This window comes from Macaca nemestrina, chromosome 15 (assembly GCF_043159975.1).
Source record: "Macaca nemestrina isolate mMacNem1 chromosome 15, mMacNem.hap1, whole genome shotgun sequence".
Lineage (NCBI taxonomy): Eukaryota > Metazoa > Chordata > Mammalia > Primates > Cercopithecidae > Macaca > Macaca nemestrina.
This window is the reverse complement of record NC_092139.1, coordinates 43,645,357-43,666,801: the sequence shown is the minus strand read 5'-3', so window position 1 is coordinate 43,666,801 and position 21,445 is coordinate 43,645,357. Positions and strand designations below refer to the sequence as shown.

General features: G+C 34.9%; 1 long non-coding RNA gene across 1 annotated transcript in view; it reads left to right on the top strand.

Annotated features, from left to right (window-relative positions):
- The window catches only part of LOC105481526 (uncharacterized), a 203,165-nt gene that overhangs the window by 179,182 nt on the left and 2,538 nt on the right, over window positions 1–21,445 (top strand). The window contains exons 4-5 of the long non-coding RNA XR_987013.3: window positions 6,559–6,663; window positions 7,040–7,288. This is a non-coding gene — a long non-coding RNA (uncharacterized lncRNA). The remainder of the gene's footprint in view (window positions 1–6,558; window positions 6,664–7,039; window positions 7,289–21,445) is intronic.

The window sequence follows — 21,445 nt, the reverse complement described above, 5'->3', positions numbered from 1 at the left end:
CCCCCGCCACCGCCCCCGCCCCGCGCGCCTCATTTCGCCGCCAGGTGGCCGGCCTAGGCTGGATGGCGGAGCTGCGCTGGGCGTTCCAGGAACCCTCTATCCCAGGGGCGGAGCGCAGAATGCTGCGGTCTTCAGGATTCCGTCCTTCTCTCATCCTCTTCTCCTACCTCCTGCCCTGGGTCAGAATGTAATTTAGTTATAAAATTAAAGCTGCATATGATAATTAAAAAACGAAATCAAATATACAATAAAATAGTTTACAAAGTACAAATAAATGAAAAATACAATAAATTACACAATAAAGCTAAAAGTGAACTTTCAACTGCCACAGATTCTTGTAAATCTTCCCAGAAATTTTCTTTCCACATTCTAGGATGCATATATGCTTAAAAAATATTTATACACAAATGGAAGCAAATATGGAGATCATTTTATTTCAGGGCCTACAAATGCGCCGTAACACCCCTCTCTCTCCCTCCACACATACTTTTTGGCGGAAAATTCTGAAAGCTTTGGTTTCATTATGTGAATGTAAAACATATATATATGTGTCTATATATATATGCTTTTTAATGCAGTATGTAATTGCTTCCAATTAAAAACAGTAATTCCTTGCACCAACCTACCCTATTCTACTCAGAGACCGTTTAAAAATGTTAAGAGCAAAGACATGGAATCAACCTAAATGCCCGTCAGTGATAGACTGGCTGAAGAAAATGTGGTACATATACACCATGGAATACTATGCAGCCATTAAAAAAAAGAACAAAATTATGTCTTTTGCAGGAATATGGAGCTGGAGGCAATTATCCTTGGCAAGCTAACACAGAAACAGAAAACCCAATACTGCATATTCTCACTTATGAGTGAGAGCTAAGTGATGAGAACACATGGACACATAGAGGGGAACAGCACACACTGGGGCCTATTGGAGGGTAGAGGGTGGAAAGTGGGAGGAGGGAGAGGATCAGGAAAAATAATAGGTCCTAATCTTAATACCTGGGTGAGAAAATAATCTGTGCAACAAAACCCTATGACACAAGTTTACCTATATAACAAACCTGCACATGTACCCCTGAACTTAAAAGTCAAATAAAAAATAATAAAAATGTTATTAAGGACTATCTCATGCACACCAAAATATACTATCTGATATATGGAAAGTACAAAAAATACAAAGCATACAATAGCTAAAGAAAAAGAAAGCTAGGAAAAATAAAGGAAAAAGAAAAAGGAAAAAAAGTCTGCCTCTACCGCTGTACTTATGTGTATTTCTTCCCAACACTGCATCTTCCTCTTCCTGTTCCCAGAGGTAATACCTGTTCTGAATTTTACATTTATCATCCCAGCCTCTTAAAAATGCATTGCTTTTTATGAATGCCTCTCTAAATAATGTATGTTTAATATCGCATATTTTAAGAATTTATAAAAATGAGGTAGAATGTTGTGTATTGTTTTGATTACCTTTTTCCTTTCAACATCTTGTTTTTGAAATGTATCTTTGTTGATATGTTTAATTGGAGTTCCTTTATCTAAACAGCTGTATGCTATTCCATTGTATTACCATTCCACATCCCTTTCAAATCAATTCTACTATTGATAGACATTTGGGATGTTTCCAGAATTTGCTACTAAAAGCAATACTACTGTGATCACATTTATACATGTCTTTGGATGCACATGTTCAAGAGTTTCCCTAGGGTATATGTCTAGGAGTTAAATTTCTGGGTCATAGGTCATTCATAACATCAAGATAAAGACAACTTGTTTTCCAGGTATACATAGCAATTTAGACTCCCATCAGCAGTGTGTATCTTAGCCAAAACTTGGTTTTGTCACACAAAAAACTTTCTGCTAATCTTGGTATCAATGCTCTTTCATAATTTACTTTACAAGACCTGATTACTAATTATTAATCTGTAAGTTTGATTCCTTGGAGATATTTGAGTGTAAATTTATTGTCAAGCTACCCTATTCACCCTCAAGTACTTACCACATAACTCTCAGATTATTTTAACAGAACCAGGAAACCATTTCTTGAACTACTGTTTCTCAGTGTAGGCAAAGCCTCACATTTGAGTTTCTTCTTTTTTTTTTTTTTTTTTTTGGACATAATGGAGCCTAGTGATGATGAACAAGTCACTCAGGTTCATTAGGTCTCAGTTGTAAAATCGGAATAACATGAACTGACTTCACAAGCCATAAAAGAAGTATGCATAGCAATGAGATAAGCTCCATCTTGGCTCTGTGGTTGATTCTTGGGGAATACTTCTGTGGATAAACAGTTCCAACTATGTATTATAGGTTGTCAGTAGATCTTTCCAGTGATAATCTTCCCCATATTTGGAGACAAAGTTGATGTCAGTGACAACCTTGTTTCTGTTCTGGAGAAAGTTCCTGAAGTTATTTGAGAATCCGGTAGATTTAGGAAGAAACATATCTAGAAGACTGAAAGGAGTACATTAATAATGTGTAAACTCTGCTTGGGTCATATCAGAACTACTGGAGCAAATATTTTGAATAGAAGTTGGGTAAGCATTTGTTGGTTGATTGAGACCTTGGAGATAAGCATGTGGTCTGATTCACTCTCCTAATTTTGTTTTAGGGAATTTTCTTTTTTTTCCCTGAAGGAGTACTGAGTTTCATGAAAAAAATCTTTGTTTTTATAATCAGGTAGTTGAATAGTAAAACAGTAGATAAACACATTTAATTTCAATCTTTTTAACCTAGGGAGGCTACTAAAGTCCTTATTGCTGAACTATTTAAATAACAGCTTCATGCTAATGAGGGGGCAGGCATGGCATGGGTAAAATTTTGGAAATCTCAAATTAGTAATTAGACACAACCTTTCTCCTCTTTCACCAGAGGAGAACTGAGAACACTGCAGAGCCTTCTGAACTTGAACTTTATCATTTTTGCCCTGAGCTATCTGGCAATAGAGTTGTCAGAATCTGAACAACACAAAGGAAAAATGGGAGGAAAGGGTGTTAAGTATTCCTGTTGCTCAAAACCTAGCTAGTTGGGAGGTGACAGAAAACTACACGTTGTTCTTGCCAACAAGTTATGATACAAACTGATGTATTGTCTAAATTCCCTAATAACCTAACTTGCGCTGCTATCTTTGTCTGGTATTCAACCAATTTTTACCTTTAAATTACAACTGTTCAAAGGGCTTGCAAATTTAATACTTCTTACATAGTCCTAGGCATTCTGCAAAATGCTTGGCAAATTAAATGTGATTCTATTGAATAACCTCACACATTTTTATAAAAATTCTTCTTTAAATCCAGTAAGAAACTGCATTTGCTATCACAGGCCCTTAAACTCTTATTTACTGGTCTGAAAGGCAAGCTATAGAGCTGTTGTTCTATAACAGCTACTATAGTCATTAATTTAAATTAGAAGATAGTTGAAGTATGAATTAGAAACTGGTATGGCATACTACTGGGTGATAACATACTTAATTGGAAATAAAATTTGATGAATCATTATGGAACTTTTTATAAGATTGAGCTAAGGTTAGTAGAGTGTTGTTATTGTTGCTTTCTTTTCATAATTATTTACAAAATTCATATCTTACAGTGCTCAGGTTTTAAAATTTTTTTCTTCTAAAACAAACAAAACTTTTCAGGACGACATTGTGTTATGGGGAAGTCTCTTTGCTGTTTTACACTGTGCAGTGATTTAGAACTTTATTTATTGTACAAGTAAATGATGGATTGATAACATACTTAGTTGTTTCCTTCCAAAAGAGAAATGAAAACACGTCAAATAACATCTGAAATGGGAAATAAATTAGTTGACAACATAGAACACTACTTAATACTTCCATTAAGAAATTGTTTTCACTCCTTTATATTGGAACAATTACAGAACTGCTCCTGAGTGAATGAGGGTTGAATAGCATTACTTTAGAATATGAGCCGTGTGTAGATAAATATATTCAGGATCTGCACTTTTCTTTGGCTTAAAGAAAGTAAAGCCTCTTTCAGATTGCATGGGGGAGTTTTTGCGATTTTGAAATGAGTATCTCAAAAGCTGTCTTGTTCTGAGCATATTTTCATTCTTTGTAGGCTACCGAATCTTGGTTTCTCTGAATTCTCTTATCTGTTCCTAAGAACTTTCCTCCTTCTTCTGTCGTCTAGAATATTTGAAATATAAGTGGAATTATGTATTCTTTAAGGATAGACAGAATACAGCTATGAAATCTGGTCTGGTCTGCTTTTGTTTTGCTTTCTTCTTTCTTTTCTTTTCCTTTCTTTCTCTCTCTCTCTCTCTGTCTCTCTGTCTCTCTGTCTCTCTCTCTCTCTCTCTCTCTCTTTCTTTCTTTCTTTCTTCTCTGGAAGGCAGTGGCACACTCACAACTCACTGCAGCCTCGAACTTCTGGACTTCTGGGCTCAAGTGATCTTTCTGCCTCAGCCACCCAAGTAGCTAGGGCTACAAGCATGAGCCACCACGCCCAGCTTGCTTTTCAGAGGGTACATTTTTAATCATCTTTCCAAACTCTTGCATGAAACTTGATCTATACCTGCTTTCTACTTCAGAATAAGGTCAATTTTCATAATTTCTAATTTGTCACACAATCTTCTGTGTCCTCTCAGTTTTCAAATTTATTGCCATATAACGGTAGTTCTTTGAAACTTCTCTGATTGTGAAGTTGTATCTCCTTTCTTAACAATACACACATACGTATACACAAACACACACTTTTTTTCTTTAATCTGAATCATAAGGCTTTCTGTTTTACAGATTCTTTCAAAGAGCAGATTTTTAAAAGTTTTTTTATCCTTTCTAATATATTTTATTGTTTTCTATTTCATTAAATTCAGTAAGTTTCCCTTTATTTCTTAGTAGTATATTTCACTTTATTTGCTTTTTTCCTAATTTCTTAGGATAAAAACTATTTTTTCCTTTCATTTACTTTATCAGTGTAAGCATTTAAGGCTATGCATTCTTTCCTGAACACAGTTTCATCTGCATCTCATTGGCTTTAGGTTAAGTGTTCTTTGAATTGCTTCCTAGAAAATTAGTAACATTAGTTGTAATTTTCTCTTTGAATGGGAGAGGATGTTTCTTAATTTGCAAGTACTTAAACTTTAGGCCACCCTTAAGTCATTTATTTTCAGCAGCCTATGATCAGATAATATGGCTATTAAATCCCAATTTTTTAGAAAAGATGTGTGTGTGTGTGTGTGTGCGTGCTTAAATATATAATTGATTTTAAGAACAATTTCATAGGCGTTAAGTATATTATCTGGAAATGAATATATGTAATCAACTTTGTTGTATTATTTTATTTTCCTAATATTTGATTATATTTAAATTTACCGCATCAGCCTAATTTTTATAATATGTTAAATCCCTTGTAATAAGTATTTTAATCAAACTCTCCTTATATTTGTAGTAATTTTCAATTAATGTATTTTGTGGCCATACTCTTTGTGCATATAGATTTATGTCATCTGCTTCGTAACTTTTGCCACTGTAACACTATGTCATCCTTTTCCTTAGGGAATGCCCATAACCTTGAATTTCTCCTTGTTTAATATTTATTTCTTTTTGCTTGCCTTGCCTCAAATCTCTTATTTTTAATCTTTCATTGTCAATTGGTTTATAAGAATATTTCTTATAAATAGTACATAGCTAGCTTTTTGTTCTTATTTAATCTAATTTGACTTTCTCTGTTTTTTAATGAGAGAATCTGGTGTATTAATATTTAGTGTAACAAGTGATATACTTGATTTTATTTTTTCAGTCTCATGTATTGTTTATTATCTAGATTATTCTATGACATCTTTTTTTTTTTTATTTTTATCAATTTGGTCTTCAAGTCCTTCCTTACTAATTTGAAGAATCTAATGAACTTTTTCATCCCATTAATAATCACCTGCTGTTTTCAGGCATTAATAGTCAAACATCTATTTTTTTTTAATAAAATAAAGTAACTCTTTGTGCCCATTTTAGATGCTTGATTCTCCCAGTCCTTTCTCAACCTAAAAAAACATTTTGTCTTCTACTTCCCCATTTTGTTTTCTTCTCCAAGATGAGATCCCGAGAATGACCTTACATCCCTCCAACCTTCTACCCAGCCGTAAGTCTGCAGTTTTGCCAAGATAAGTTAGAACTTCTAATTCCAGATAACTATGGTACTATCACTGGCAGTATGAAAGCTCCATGTGAATGCGTATGCCACATTTGAAGGGACTCTTTCTTTCTTTTTTCATTGAAAAACAGATTCACATTGTGGTTATGAGTTTGGGTGCTCGTATCAGACTATATGGATTTTTTTCTCAAAGATGTTGCCTGCTAACTGTGTACACTTGGACAAATTAAATTCTTTGTGCTTCAGTGAAAAGAAGAATTATATTGTGGTTGTTCAAAATATCCAAACGTTCTTCAACTCCCCCCAAAAAAACTGAAACCTCATTCTCCTTCACTTTTCTGTTTGGTGAATTTAGTCTCTCACTTCTGGTGAATAGGATACAGTGGAAGTGACAGCATGTGACATATGAGATGAAGTCATAAAAGACATTGTACCTTCTAACTCTCTGTCTCAGAATGTTCACTCTGGGGGAAGCCAGCTGCCATGCCGTAAGGACACTCAGGCAGTCCTATGAAGAGGCCCATGAGGTGAGAAAGTGAGGCCTCCAGCCAACAGCCATGTGAGTGGGCCATTGAGGAAGCAGACCCTTCTAATGCCTGCAGCCCTGGCTGGCATCCTGACTACCACCTTAAATGAGACCCTGAGCCAGAGCCACTACTTCCAAATTCTTGACCCACAGAAATTGTAAAATCATATTTGTTGTTTGAAGCCACTAAGTTTTGGGAGTAATTTGTTATATAGCAAAAGATAATTAATACATTCACTTCCTAAGATTATGGTGAGGAATTAAGGATACAGCATGAAAAGAACTTTGCTATTATTTTTATTATCTGATCCAATTTATGTTGAAGGGCCTTCAATACTTTCTTCTTTTACTCTCTCTGTCTTGACATTTGTCCAAATCATTTTTGTTTGTTTGTTTGTTTGTTTTTTAGAGATGAGGTCTTGCTATGTTGCCCAGGTTGGAGTGCAGCAGTTACTCACAGGCACGATCCCACTACTGATCAGCACGGGAGTTTTCACCTGCTCCATTTTCCACCTGGGAGGTCATCATGTTGTTGGCGAACTTAGTGCGGGCACCTGATCAGCATAGCGCAGTACAGCCCAGAACCCCTCGGCTCCAGCAATCGTCTTACTTCAGCCTCTTGAGTAGCTGGAACTGCAGGCCCACACCACTGCACCTGGTTAGTTTGTTTTTCTTAGAGTTTTGTCTCTAGGATTTTCCTCAGCTGAGTACTTGAAGGCTAATTTCTCCTTGTGAATCTGCAAATATCCTTATTTTACCCTTTATTTTACCATGTATCATTTATAGGTAAATGATATCTTAGCTGTGTATTGAATTTCTAGGTTTTTTTTTTCTCTTCAGTACTCTATAAATGTTACTCCAATATCTTCTAGCTTCTCCCGTTTTCTCCTAGTGAATGGTTATTCTGCTCTTATCTAGCAGGTGATAAATCTGTCAACAGATAGTTTTTCCTTTTTATGTGTAAGTTGTTATTTCTTCCTTAAAGTTCATAATCTTTTCCCATTTATTCTTTAAATTTTAGACTATAACCAGGATGTGTTTAGGTTGATATCTTTGCTTATCAATTCTGCCTGTAAATCGGGAACCTCTTCCAATATTCAGACTATGTTTTCAGCTCAGAATAATTATTTTATCATTTGTTTGATTATTGCCTTTAGTTGTACTGGATCTTAGTTAAAATGCCCATTCTGATTCAAAGTATCTGGAAGACAAATATTTGTCAACTAAGGGAAAGGTGACCACGCATCAGTGGTTTTACTGAGACTACCTGGTTTACACCTTCAGGCTTTATACTTAGAAAATACTTCAGTCATCTTCTGGTCATGAAGTTACAAACTTCAGGACAAAAGCTAACCAGCTAAGACCAGCAGAACAAATTCCAAGAACTCGGGGCTTTAATTAACTTGAATTAATTTGGACTTGCCCTACCTTTAACTTCATACTAAGTGAGATAATAATTCCCCATATTTTCAAGCCATTTTTGAGATAAGTCTCTTATGGCCAAAGGCGTCTTAATTTATACAACATCCTTTTGGTACCTAACTAAATATTCACCAATATTTGGCACATTTGTTAAATCTTTTGGTGTCTACCTCCTCTATGTAATATAAATACGGTCTGAATATCCATTCAGAAATTATAGTTGATTTGTAAAAATAACTACTATATAGCCTATATTAACTGATAGTTATTCCTTCGCAACCTTCTTTCACTCTTCCATATATATGCAGAGTAAATCTACATCATTATGTTGATTAAACAAAATAGCAGTGAAATCAGGAAGTTACTGCTCATTGTACACTTATTTCAATTATAGAAAAAGCCAAAACTTTACTCCCTTATTTAACACTTCTCTAGAAAAGCAGTTGAAATAACCTAGTGTCATTCTAAAATGATTTGTATATTATGTAGACCGGAATCTAGGGCTATATATAAATGAAATTATTTTAGAAGTTAAATCTTCATGAGAAAACAAATTAAATGGTTTACTAACCTCAAGCTGATTAAATGTTTTTATTAAATGCAGCCTCAGCCAGCACCTCTTTTCATGGCTGCAATAATTAAGTATAATAAATATTCAAATCAGTAATTGAATTTGTTAAAAAAACATGCTCAGCTCACTGAAGACTTTCTAATAAATAGAATTCAAGTACCATATTTTCATACTTCATGACACTTGCCTCATCTTAGTTTAATGACTGCCATTTCTTGCACTATAACAAGATTTTATTTTTCTTTTGTTTTATGCTATTCAACCAAATACATTCAAAATCATGGCTACACCTATGTATAACCATATTCTGGGAGTTGGTTTATGTGTTTCTTTATTTTCTCACAAGTAAAGATAGGTCAGATGTTGCCAAATTAGTAAATAACTAAACTTGAGACAGGAAATACTCTAGAGACACAATCTGCTTAGTTTTGCATACTTTTAGTCACTTCTCCCATTACTCTGTCCAGCTTTCCAGTAATACCCATAACATCGCCTTGATTTCATATGACCATGCAGTAAAGTGATTACTGCACTTAGAATTTGGTTGCTTTTCCTATGCTAACAGCTTAAAAGTTTAAAATAACTGATGTTCAAAACAGTGAAGATTTCCTTTTATAAACAAGTCGGAAAGGAAACTGTTTTTATGTTATTATCCTCAAGTATTTTAACTAATATAAAACGTCTTTCAGTCTTTTAGGCAAACCATTTAGACAAAAAGTACAAATAATAAATTTACATTGTGTTAAGCTGCGATCATATTTCTTTCTCTTGAATTACTTTTGACATTATCCTTATGCACCTGGTGATACTGAAAGATGAGTCCAATAGTGTAATACAATAGTTCAATATGAACTTCTGTTCTAGTTTCCATTAGTTGCATCAATTCAAATTGCACCTGAAAAAGATCTAAGCATGACCTAAAGCCAAGACAGCAGATGAGGGCAGACAATAATAATATTTAGATCTTTTTTTTTTTTTTTTTTGGAGATGGAGCCTCACTCTGTCGCTGAGGCTGGAGTACAGTGGTGTGATCTCAGCTCACTGCAACCTCCACCTCCCAGGTTCAAGCGATTCTCCTGCCTTAGCCTCCTGAGTAGCTGGGACGACAGGTGCCTGCCACCACGCCCAGCTAATTTTGATATTTTTAGTAGAGACAGGGTTTCACCATATTGGCCAGAATGGTCTCAAACTCCTGACCTTGTGATCCACCCAATCTTCATTGCATCATTTAACTTTCATTGGTATCACAGTAATTCACTAACATTCATTCCTTACAGGCAGTTGTGAATAATTGAACAATTTTAAACATCATCTCATAGGCAAAAGAATATTTATTCATTGGCTTAGCTTAACAAATCAATATTAAACACCTACAGTGTGCCAGGCACTGTTCTAGACACTGGGGTTACAGCAGTGAACACAATAAATACGCTCTCCAGTCTCGTGGAGTTCACATACTGGTGCAGGGAGAGAGATGCATACAAACAAAAATGCATATATAGTAATTCACAAATTGGTAGGTGCTATGAAGAAAAATAAACCATGGTAAGGATGACACAGAGTGCTGGATGGACGTTTTAGTACATATAGGTTGGCCAGAGAAGTTGCCATTTAAGAAGAAAAGGGAGTAGGCTCAGTGGATTCGGAGGGAAGTATAAGTTCAAGATTCTGAGTCATTCATGTCCTTGGCCGATCAATGAAGAAGCAGATGCTATGGCTGGAACTCAGTGTGCATGTTGGGGCAGTGGTAGGAGGCTACAGTGGTAAGACAGGGCCACCTCCCATAGGGTCTTGAAGATCATGGTAAAGACTGTGGCATCTCCTCTCTAGTATTTTGAGCAGAGGAATGGTAGCATTCTACTTAGGATTTAAAAGGGTTGCTCTAGCTGATCTGTGGAGAATAGGTTTGTAAGGCAGCATAGTGAGTGAAAGGAGAAAAGTTAGGTGACTGCAAACATCCAGGTGAGAGTTGATATCAAACTGTATTGGTGTGGCAGATGCATTTCATGTGATGGGCTCAATTAATGGCCTCCCTATTTCAGCCTTCTCTTTCTTGGGACTGGCTTGCCTGCTGGAAGGTGAGGAAACAGCCTGTCATCCCAGCTGAGGCCATCCTAGATCAGCCAACTGTTGGCTGCTTGTGTGTGAGCGAACCCCAGCCAAGACCAGAAGACTCGCACAGCTGAGCTCAGCCAAGATCAGCAAAACCTCTCAGCTTATAATCATATAAACTTAACAGTTTAGGTGTGGTTGTGACACAGAATTATTGTATTATTGTATGCATGTATGCATTGTAAGCATTATATATTACACATGGGAATCATAGAAACAGTGAAAAGTCAGTAATTTCTGGAGTATATATTGAAGTTAGAGCAAATTGTGTGAGGTAGAGAAGCCACATACTCCAAATTTCTGGTCTGAGAGATTGGAAGAATGAATATGGATGATGGAGGCAGACATTGAATCTGAAACAAATTTTTCATTTTGTGAAATTTTGTGAAATTTCATTTTGTGTTGAATATCTTGTGACTCACTGAAATGAAAATTGTAAAATAAAATTTGTCCCTAATGCATAAAATTTTATAATGTTGTTCTATTCTTTATGAAAAAATATTCTGACTGGGTGCGGTGGATTATGCCTGTAATCCCAACACTTTGGGAGGCCAAGGCGGGTGGGTGGATCACTTGAGGTCAGGAGTTCAAGACCAGCATGGCCAACATGGTGAAACCCTGTCTCTAAAAAAAAAAAAAAACTATCAAACATCAGCATAGCTTTGGCTAGAGACACAACAGAAATAAAATTCCAGTTAAAAACCTGCTTCTCTTTAGTCACTCTGCTAGAGAAAAAGTATCAAAGTGATATAGCCTAATTATTTTTTAAAATGATAAATTAGTGGAAAAAATATTTATCCACTAATTGTGGAACTGGACCTTGGTACATGCTGGCCCTTTACCTGATCAGTGCAGTGCATTTTCCCCCAGCTGCTGTGAGTGCTACTGCTAGCAGCTCACAGCCATCCACTCTCCTGGGAAATGTCCTTGGCCAGTGGGGCCCGCCTACCAGGAGATGCCTGGGAAGTTACAATCCACTCACCCATCAACTGAATAGTGCAGGGGTACAAAAGTCCAGCACCTTGCCTCATGGTTGGAGAACTCAATTTTGTCTATCATGCAGAGAGAAGTCAGCCTTGTCATTTCCTCCTAATTAATAAATATTTCACACTAGTTTTCCATTGCCCAGAAATTAAAACCCTATAGTATCTCATTGCTTCCTCTTACCTAAAAACATTTAAGTCACTGTGTTTAGTATCCTTGGTTCTTGTGCTGTTTTCTGTAACTATGCTGCCTCAAGTCACTTCTTGTTGAAGAGCTAGCAGTTATGGGACAGAATTTGCTGCGTGGAATGTCACTTGAGTTCAGTTTGTCAATAGAAAAGCACTTCACCATTTGCAGCCAGAGCTGCTCTGGTAATCAGCAAAGGCCAGATTCCAGTTGGATCCCCATCTCTGCTCAGCCCCCTTCTCCTGTCTTTTCCTGTTATCCTCAGCCTCTTACCGGTTCCTCTGAGAGCACTTCCTCAATAAATCACCGAGCAAGAAAGAATCCCTGCCTCGTGCTCTATTTCTAGGAAGCCTGAAGTAAGACAAGTGGCTTTATTAAAATTGCAAAGTACATCTAGGGTAGTGATGCCATAGGAAGATGAATATTGTTAAATGCCTCCAGTTTGGTGGCTTTTTACAAAAACGTTCACTTTATCTTTGAAAGTTATCACATTAGTAGCCTTTCATGACAATGCAGGTTTACACACTGATTTTTATAAAATTATTATTGTGAAATTTAGGGGGAAGATGAGTATTAAATATACAGAACAGGGTTAATCTGGCTGGGGGAGGAGAGTCTTACATGTAACTAAATCACATGTCAACTAAATTTAAGAAATCATGCATTTGTTTAGTTTGTTTCATTGTTTCCTAAAACCACATTGCAAGTTAAGAGAATATATTGTCATGACTATAAATGCTTTGTTGAATTTGATCTGTTTTTGTAACTATGTATGAAAAATGAGACCTAACAGCCTTTATTCAGAATCATACTTTATATTGCTTATAAGTGGCTCTGTAACAGTTCATAAAATTATATAGCATGTTTGGATACGATGAAAAGTTAGCATTATCTAATGCAAAGCCAAAAGAGAGAGATGTTGGAGAAATCTAGTCCAATTCTTTTATTATTCAGTTGAAAAAAATTGTAAGTTACAAATATTAAGTGGTTTGTCCAAAATCAGAATGGTAATTGGTGTCAGATCTGGAACCAGAAAGTAGAACAGGGTTTAGGAAACATATTCATTATGAAGTTTAACTGTTGTAATTGTGGCTATTATTGAAAAAAGAATAAAAATGCATTGAAAATGAAATGGATAATTGACAATTATCAAAATAATTGTTTCAAATGACTCACTTATCTACATAATTCAGACAAAAGTCAGCATTGTAGTTTCTTCCTAATTAAATAGATATTTAATACTAGTTTTCCATTGCATGCAAATTAAAACAGAAAACCCTTTAGAATCTTATTGCTTCCTCTGATTTAAAAACATGTAATTCATTGTTTTAAGTAGTATCCTTGGGCTGCCTCAAGTCACTTCTTGTTGGAGAGCTAGCGGAGTTACGGGACAGAATTTGCCAGTGCTGTGTGGAATGTCACGTGAGTTCAGTTTGTCAATAGAGCAGCACTTCACAAACTTAATGTTCATAAGAATCATCTGGAAGTCTTGTTAAAAGGCAAATTTTAAAGTGCATGGCCACAAAAATGAAATTAATAAGATTTCAGAATTTTATTATGAGAATTATATAATCAAGAATAAATATTTGGAAACAGTTTAACAAAAGAAGTGCAAGACTTGTAACTGAAAACAAAATAATTGAAACTGAAAGCAAATCATTATTGACAGAAATTGAAGAAGATCAAATAAATGGTAAGCTAGTCCACATGCATGAATGGGAAGATGATGTTAACATGGTAGTACTCCCAAAATTGGACTACAGATTCAACACAATCCTATCAAAATCCTAGCTGTCTTTCTTGCAGAAGTTGACATCGCTGATTATAAAATCCATATGGAAATGCAAGGGAGGCAGTAAGAAGAGCCAAATCACTCTTGAAAAAGAACAAAATTAGAGAACTAACACTTTAGAGTTCAAAATTTACTACAAAGCTACAGTAAACAAAACAGTGCGGTACTGGCATAAGGATAGAGATATAGGTCAATGGAATCTAATGAGAGTACAGAAATAAACCAATACACTGATGGTCAATTGAATTTTAGCAAGGTTGCAAGATGATTTAGTGGTAAAAAGAATAGTCTTTTCAGTCAATGATATGGAGACAACTGGATATCTACATGCAAAATAATAAAGTGGGACCTCTACCTCACATCTTATACAAAAAAAAAAAAAAAAAAAATTAACTCAAAATGGACCAAAGACCTAAATATAAAAGGCAAAATTATAAAACTCTTAGCCAAAAACATAGCAGTAAGTCTTTGTGACCCTGGATTAGGTATAATACCTCTTAAATATAATACCTAAATACAAGTAATAAAAGAGAAAATAGATAAACAGGACATCATTCAGAAAAAACTTTTGTATTATGAAGAATACTATCAAGAAGTAAAAACCCACAGATTGGAAGAAAATATTTGCAAATCATATATCTGATAAAGTTATAGTATCCAGGATATATAAAGGACTCTTACAACTCATCAATAAAAGACAAGTGACTCAATTAAAAAATAAAAGATTTGAATAGACACTTAGCCAAAGAAATAAATAAATGACCAATAACACAAGAAAAAAATCTCAACATTATTAGTAATGAGGGAAATGCAAGTCAGAATTACATTGAAATACTACTTCACACTCATGAGGATGGCTCTAATCAAAAACATGGACAATACCAAGTGTTGGTGAGGATGTGGAAATGTTGGAACCCTTAGACATCGCTGATGGGAATGTGTAATAGTGCAGCCATTTTGGAAAACAGTCTTGCAGTTTCATTTTGAAAAACAGTCTTGTAGTTTCATTTTGAAAAACAGCCTTGCAGTTTCTCAAACGTTTAAACATAGAGCTATCATATTATCTAGCAATTCCCACTCCCAGGTGTATATATACCCAAGAAAATTGAAAACATATATTCACACAAAAACTTCTATATGAGTGTTCATAGCAGCATTATTCATAATAGTCAAAAAAGGGAAACAAGCCAAATGCCCATCAATTAATGAATGAACAAAATGTGGTATATCCATAAAATAGAATATTAGCTATAAAAAGTATTAAAGTAGTGATACATGCCACAGCATGAATAAATCATAGAAATACTAAACGCAATGAATTAAATGTTTTTAAATAAGAGGAAGCAATAAGATTCTAAAGGGTTTTCTGTTTTAATTTTCATGTGTAGAAAACTAGTATTAAATATCTATTTAATTAGGAAGAAACTACAATGCTGACTTTTGTCTGAATTATGTAGTTAAGTGAGTTATTTAAAACATTTATTTTGATAATTGTCAATTATCCATTTCATTTTCAATGCATCTTTTATTCTTTTTTCAATAATAGCCACAATTACAACAGTTAAACTTCATAATGAATATGTTTCCTAAACCCTGTTCTACTTTCTGGTTCCAGATCTGACACCAATTACCATTCTGATTTTGGACAAACCACTTAATATTTGTAACTTACAATTTTTTCAACTGAATAATAAAAGAATTGGACTAGATTTCTCCAACATCTCTCTCTTTTGGCTTTGCATTAGATAATGCTAACTTTTCATCGTATCCAAACATGCTATATAATTTTATGAACTGTTACAGAGCCACTTATAAGCAATATAAAGTATGATTCTGAATAAAGGCTGTGAAGTCTCATTTTTTATACATAGTTACAAAAACAGATCAAATTCAATAAAGCTTTTATAGTCATGACAATGTATTTCTTAACTTGCAATGTAGTTTTAGGAAACAATGAAACAAATTAAACAAGTGCATTGTATATACAGTCTGTTGTTGAACCAAACTTTGTTATGCAACGCATGACTGTATTTAAAGTGTACAATGCAGTGGAGTTTCTTGTATATTCACCATATCATATGATCATCACACTACCTAATTCCAGAATATTTTCATCACTCCAAAAAATAAATCCTGGACCCATTAGCAGTCACTCCTCATTTGCTCCTTCCCTAATCCCTAGGCAACCGCCAATCTCCTGTCTCTATGAATTTGTGGGTTTGCCTATTCTGAACATTTTATATACATTCATGTAAATTTCATATAGGTGAAATAATACTTGGCTTTTATCACTTTAAATAATATTTCCATGAAATTTACATGAATTTTAAAAATAGAAGAAAGCTTATAGAATAAGGGTATAAAGCATATGTAACAAACCTGCACGTTATGCACATGTACCCTAGAACTTAAAGTATAATAATAATAATAAATTTTAAAAAATAAAATAAAATAAATAAATAAAAGAATAAGGGTATAAAGAAAATATTTTTGTATGATGTGTTTATGTTTTAAGCTGTTATTGTGACAGAGTCAAAAAGTTTTAAAAAGTTAAAATATATAAAGTTTACACTAAGTTAAGGTTAATTTACTATTAAAGAAACAAAAACATGTTTCATAAGTTTAGTGCAGGCTTAGTGTACAGTGTTTATAAAGTCTACAGCAGAATATATATACAGGAATGTCATAGGTCTTCACATTCACTCACCACTCTCTTGTTGACTCACTCACACAAACTTCCAGTCCTGCAAACTTCATTCACAGTAAATGCCCTTTATAAGTGTACCATGTTTTGTTTATTGTACCATCTTTTTACTGTACCTTTTCTATATTTAGATTCACTAATACTTACCATTGTGTTATAATTGCCTACGGTATACGGTAAAGAGTATAGTAACATGTTGTACAGGTTTGTAGCTTAAGGGCAATAGGCTTATAGCCTTGGTATATAGGCTATGCCATCCAGGTTTGTGTGAGTATGTATCCGATATGGTTTTGCTGTGTCCCCACCCAAAGTCTCATGTTGAATTGTAGTAATCCCCATGTGTTAAGGGCAGGACCAGGTGAAGATAATTGAATCATGGGGGTGGTTTCCCCTATTCTGTTCTTGTAATAGGGAGTGAATTCTCATGAGATCTGGGGATTTTACAAGTGGCTTCCCCCTTTTCTCGGTTCTCATTCTCACTCCTGCCACCATGTGAAGAAGGGCGTGTTTGCTTCCCCTTCCACCAGGATTGTAAGTTTCCTGAGGCCTCCCCAGCCATGCGAAACTGTGAGTCAATTAAACCTCTTTCCTTTATAAATTACTCAGTCTCAGATATGTCTTTATTAGTAGTGTGAGAATGGACTAATACAGTATCCCTGTTGTTAAGCAATTCATGACTGTAGATAAACCTTACAGAATATGAAATAGCTTATATGTAAATTTTTAAAAACTCATGTCTAGAGTGGGGCTCAGGATTCTGGTTTTCTGAAAGCTCTGGGGTGATATTGATGCTCCTTGGGATTAAAAAGGGCTTATAGAACTCATTTCAAGGTCTGGTAAGGGATATATCACTGTACTTCTGAACATAACACTAGTGATATATAATTTTTCTGGAAAGGGAAGTTTCTCTTATATCTACACTGTTAAGGTAGTAACTCTGAACAACAGCTCTTGGGTCAATGTGTGATGTATGTATCTTGCAATGTGACATAGACCTGGCATCATTAAGATGGTATCTGTTTCACGAGGATCACAGTGGGCTCTAGTGGAGGGAAAATCAGAGATACAGAACATCCAGGAAACTGGACAGTAGGCTGAAAACTGTGTCAAGCAGGGCCCTACCATGAAAATAGAAACAATTCTAAGGTATTTAACACAGAGGAAAATTTACTGGGAATTGGTCATACAGGTGATAGAGGAACTGAGTTGCCAAATGGAGTGGTGAGATACCCTAGAGTTTACATATAGGAGGAAACTACTAATAGCCCTTCACTGGAAATCAAAGGAAAGTGCTGTGTTAAGGAAGTCTGTGGGCCAGGTTATACCTAAGAAATTGAAGCCGCAGTGAGTCTGTCTGGCAGGAGCTGGAGACACAGGAGGACACAGCTAGAGGCACCACAGAGAGAGGGGAAGAGACACCCTTTCTCCCACCCTCCAGGTTCCTGGAAGAGCCTCCCACTGGATATTGGATGAAGCTCTTTGGGAACCAGCTATCTCGTGAGCCTAGGAAAGAACCTATGGGTATCTATCCCCCAAAATGCACTACCCACAGCAAGGAAAGAATAATGGTTTGGAGGGCAAATAGGCCAACACTGGCATAAGACCATTAAGGATAAGGTGCATTTGTAATTTACCATCATAAATGCCAAGGAATAACAAAATGGAAATGGCTACCTTGAAAAGCTATCAGCCTTCATGCTTCCCAACTTTGGTTGCACGTTAGAATCATCCAGGGAGGTTTTGAAAATTCCTTGCCCAGGCAGCACCCCGGACCAATTACATCAGAATCTCTGGGGATGGAACCCAAGCATTAGTATTTATTAGAGCTACCCATAATATTCCAACATCCAGCCTAGGTTAAGAACCACCACTTTAAAAAAAAGAGATTGTGCATATAATATTTCTATGTGACTTACTACCAGGAATTATAATAATAGAGGTCATCATTTTTCTATTAGCCTTGTATTTCAGTAGCAAAATAACTACAGCAAGAGGAAAAAGGAAGGAAATAAGGATAGACAAGGAATCTTTGCAAATTGAATCATTTTTATGGTGAATATAATATTGTAGAGAGACACATGTAAAAGGTAAGCAAAATGTTGGGGCAGCAGTCTATAGCAGAGGAGCAATTCAAAGGGAGAGTCTGATTAGGAGGATGGAAAACATCAGTCTAAGCTCATGGAAACAAGAGAAATTGAGGTAATACTTTCAAGAGAAATTGGACAAATCAGCCAGACACTGGAAAAAGAGCCACAAAGAAGAGAAAGGGCAGAACTGGGGAAAGTGAGAGGACCCAAGCACATCATAGAAAAACTACAAGTAGGGTTGCAGTCAGTAGGCATGTGCATGTGCTAGTTCTGGTTGCTCAGGCAACAGAGGCCCTTTCCTCATGTTAATGGCAGTATAATGAGGAAAGCCACATGCAGATGTAGTAAAGAATAATTAGAGGTGAAGTCACACCTGGTCCAGGGAGCGTCTTCCTTTGGGGAATGCTAAGTAGGAATTTGGGTGAGATTTATGTGAGAGGTTGTGAAGGTGTAAAGGGGAAAAATTTGATTTTCGTGTGAAAGCAGGAAGCTGAACCTTCTGTAGAGTGTCTGGTAATGGGGTATGAACCATGTGTCTACTTCTCCATATTGTTTCCTGATGCACTGTGTAAGTTCACCTGGGGATGGGGAAATCCAGACATCTGGGGCTTGGTTGGCTTTTCATTCAGGTAGCAGAAACACGCTGATTTTAGATGCAAGAGGGAAAATTACAATCTACAAAGATCACCCTGGCCTTCTTAAGATACGTATTTTTTTTTTTTAACTCAGTTGTCCTGCTTCCCAAGTTATGGGAAAAATTCTAATTTTGTGTTTAACATTTGAACATTTAAAACTATTGTTTAATATTGTGAAACGACTATCTCTACAAATTGTCTTTGGTATTTGAAGACATTTTCCAGTATTTTTTTGTGTATTATACAATAAATTTATGAGATATGTTACTTTTTAAGCAGTTTCTTTATCAGTGATTGAAGCAGAAGACAAAATGTTTAAAATCTTAGAGGAATGTTTCAGAAACTTGAATGTGCATAAGAATCACCTGGAAATATTATTAAATTTCAAATTCCGCTGGTCTGAGGTGCAACCTGCCATTCTGCATTTCTAAGTAGCCCCCAGGTAATGCTGTTGCTGCTGATCAAGGACCTCACTTTGAGTTGCAAGATTTTAATTGATTATGGTAGTTACTAGAATCTATAAATGGTAATTTGATAGTTAAATATTAATCAAACATAATATTTTTGTTTTATGAACTTTTTTCATTTGTGGAAACAATTTTTGTCTGATTTATTTTCCTTTTATAAATTATACAAGTAACTTTTTTTTAAATTCAAAAATTATAGAAATATATAGAGTAAAAGTAAAAGTCCAACTTTATTCTTCATTGAAACCTTTTCTCTTTTCTAATTTCTCTTCTCTGTGGATAATATTTTGGTACAATAAGCATACATATAAATATGCACAAATACACACATATGAAAATAACTGAGAGTAGTATAATGAATACTTTGGTATTTATAGAGAACTTTTACAATGCATTTAGAAGTGGATACACACATGTGCACACATCCATGCATATAAAATAGAAAAGAGGATCACATTATGTGCAATTTTTTTCCATGTGCTTTTAAAAAACTTCAAATTGACATTTTTTCATGTCCATGTTTATTTAATTTTGTGACTGCATACTATTCCATTCTATTGATTAAGGTTATTTACATTGGTCACTTTTAAAAATAACAATCATTTTTACATGTATTTTTGCACATATGTGAGTATTTTAGTAGGCTAATGGCTAAGTTAAAGTTAATTTTTAATTTGACTAGCAATGCCAAATTGATTTCCAACATTGTGGAGTAAGAAGCTATTTTCCTACTTCCTCATGGAACATTGAATATCAGAACTCTTTTAAAATTTTTGTAAACTTTATAAATGTTTGTTGTTATTTTTAAATTGCATTTCCCCAATGTGAGTTTGAACATTTTTTCATACATTTACTCACCATTTTTTCTTTTGAAAATTGCTTATAGACCCTATTCCCATTTTTACTTTTATTGAGTTGTTTGTTTTTAATATTGATTGGTGGGAACTTTGTATGTGATGGATGTCAATCTTTTGTCCAATATTTGTATACACACATGTATATTTTTGCCAGAGGCAGCATAGCATGCTGGTAAGTAAGTGAGGAGCATTGGCTCTGAGTTTGCATCTTGGTTTCACCACTTGGCAGCTATGCGATCTTTGACAGGCTATTTAACTTCCCTGTATTTCAGTTTCCTCAACTGTGTAAAATGTAAATGGAATAATAATGGTATGTACCACATATTTAAATACCATTTATTTATTCCTTTTCTACTCACATGAATGCTATCTTTATTATAATATTTCTGGCTGTTCTTATGCACTTACTCTTAGAGATAGCATTTTGAATCAACTGGAATAGCTTCATTTAAAATTACCCTTAGAGTTTTAATAGGGATAATGCTGAATAGATAGATTAAGAAAAAATTTAAAACTTATAAATGTGAGACTTCCCATTTCAAGCCATGTTACTCACTTTCTTATGTTTAGGTTTATTTTTCTGACCTTAAATATGACTTTTTAGTAACTTTAAGGTTTTGTGGGGAAACGGGTATTATGCTTTTGTTGTATTTTGAATGGTATCTTTTTGTTGATGGCTCATTGTTGCTATATTGAAATGATGGTTTTTGTATGTTTTGTTATTCCTAGACATCTTGCAAATCTATTTCTTTAATGTGTTTTTATTTCATTATTTTAAATTTTAATGTGAAAGGATTTATTTTTTTCTAGTATTTATCAATGTTTTGGTCTCTTTTTATAGGACCCTCAGGAGTATTTTGAATAATGGGGATTTGTGGAATTATTGCCTTGCCTGTGATTTTAATGAGAATAAGTAACATTTTATCACTGGTTTGACAGTTTTCTTGAAGGCAATCTGTCAAACTTAGGAAATGTCCTCTTTTTCCCAACTCCCTGAG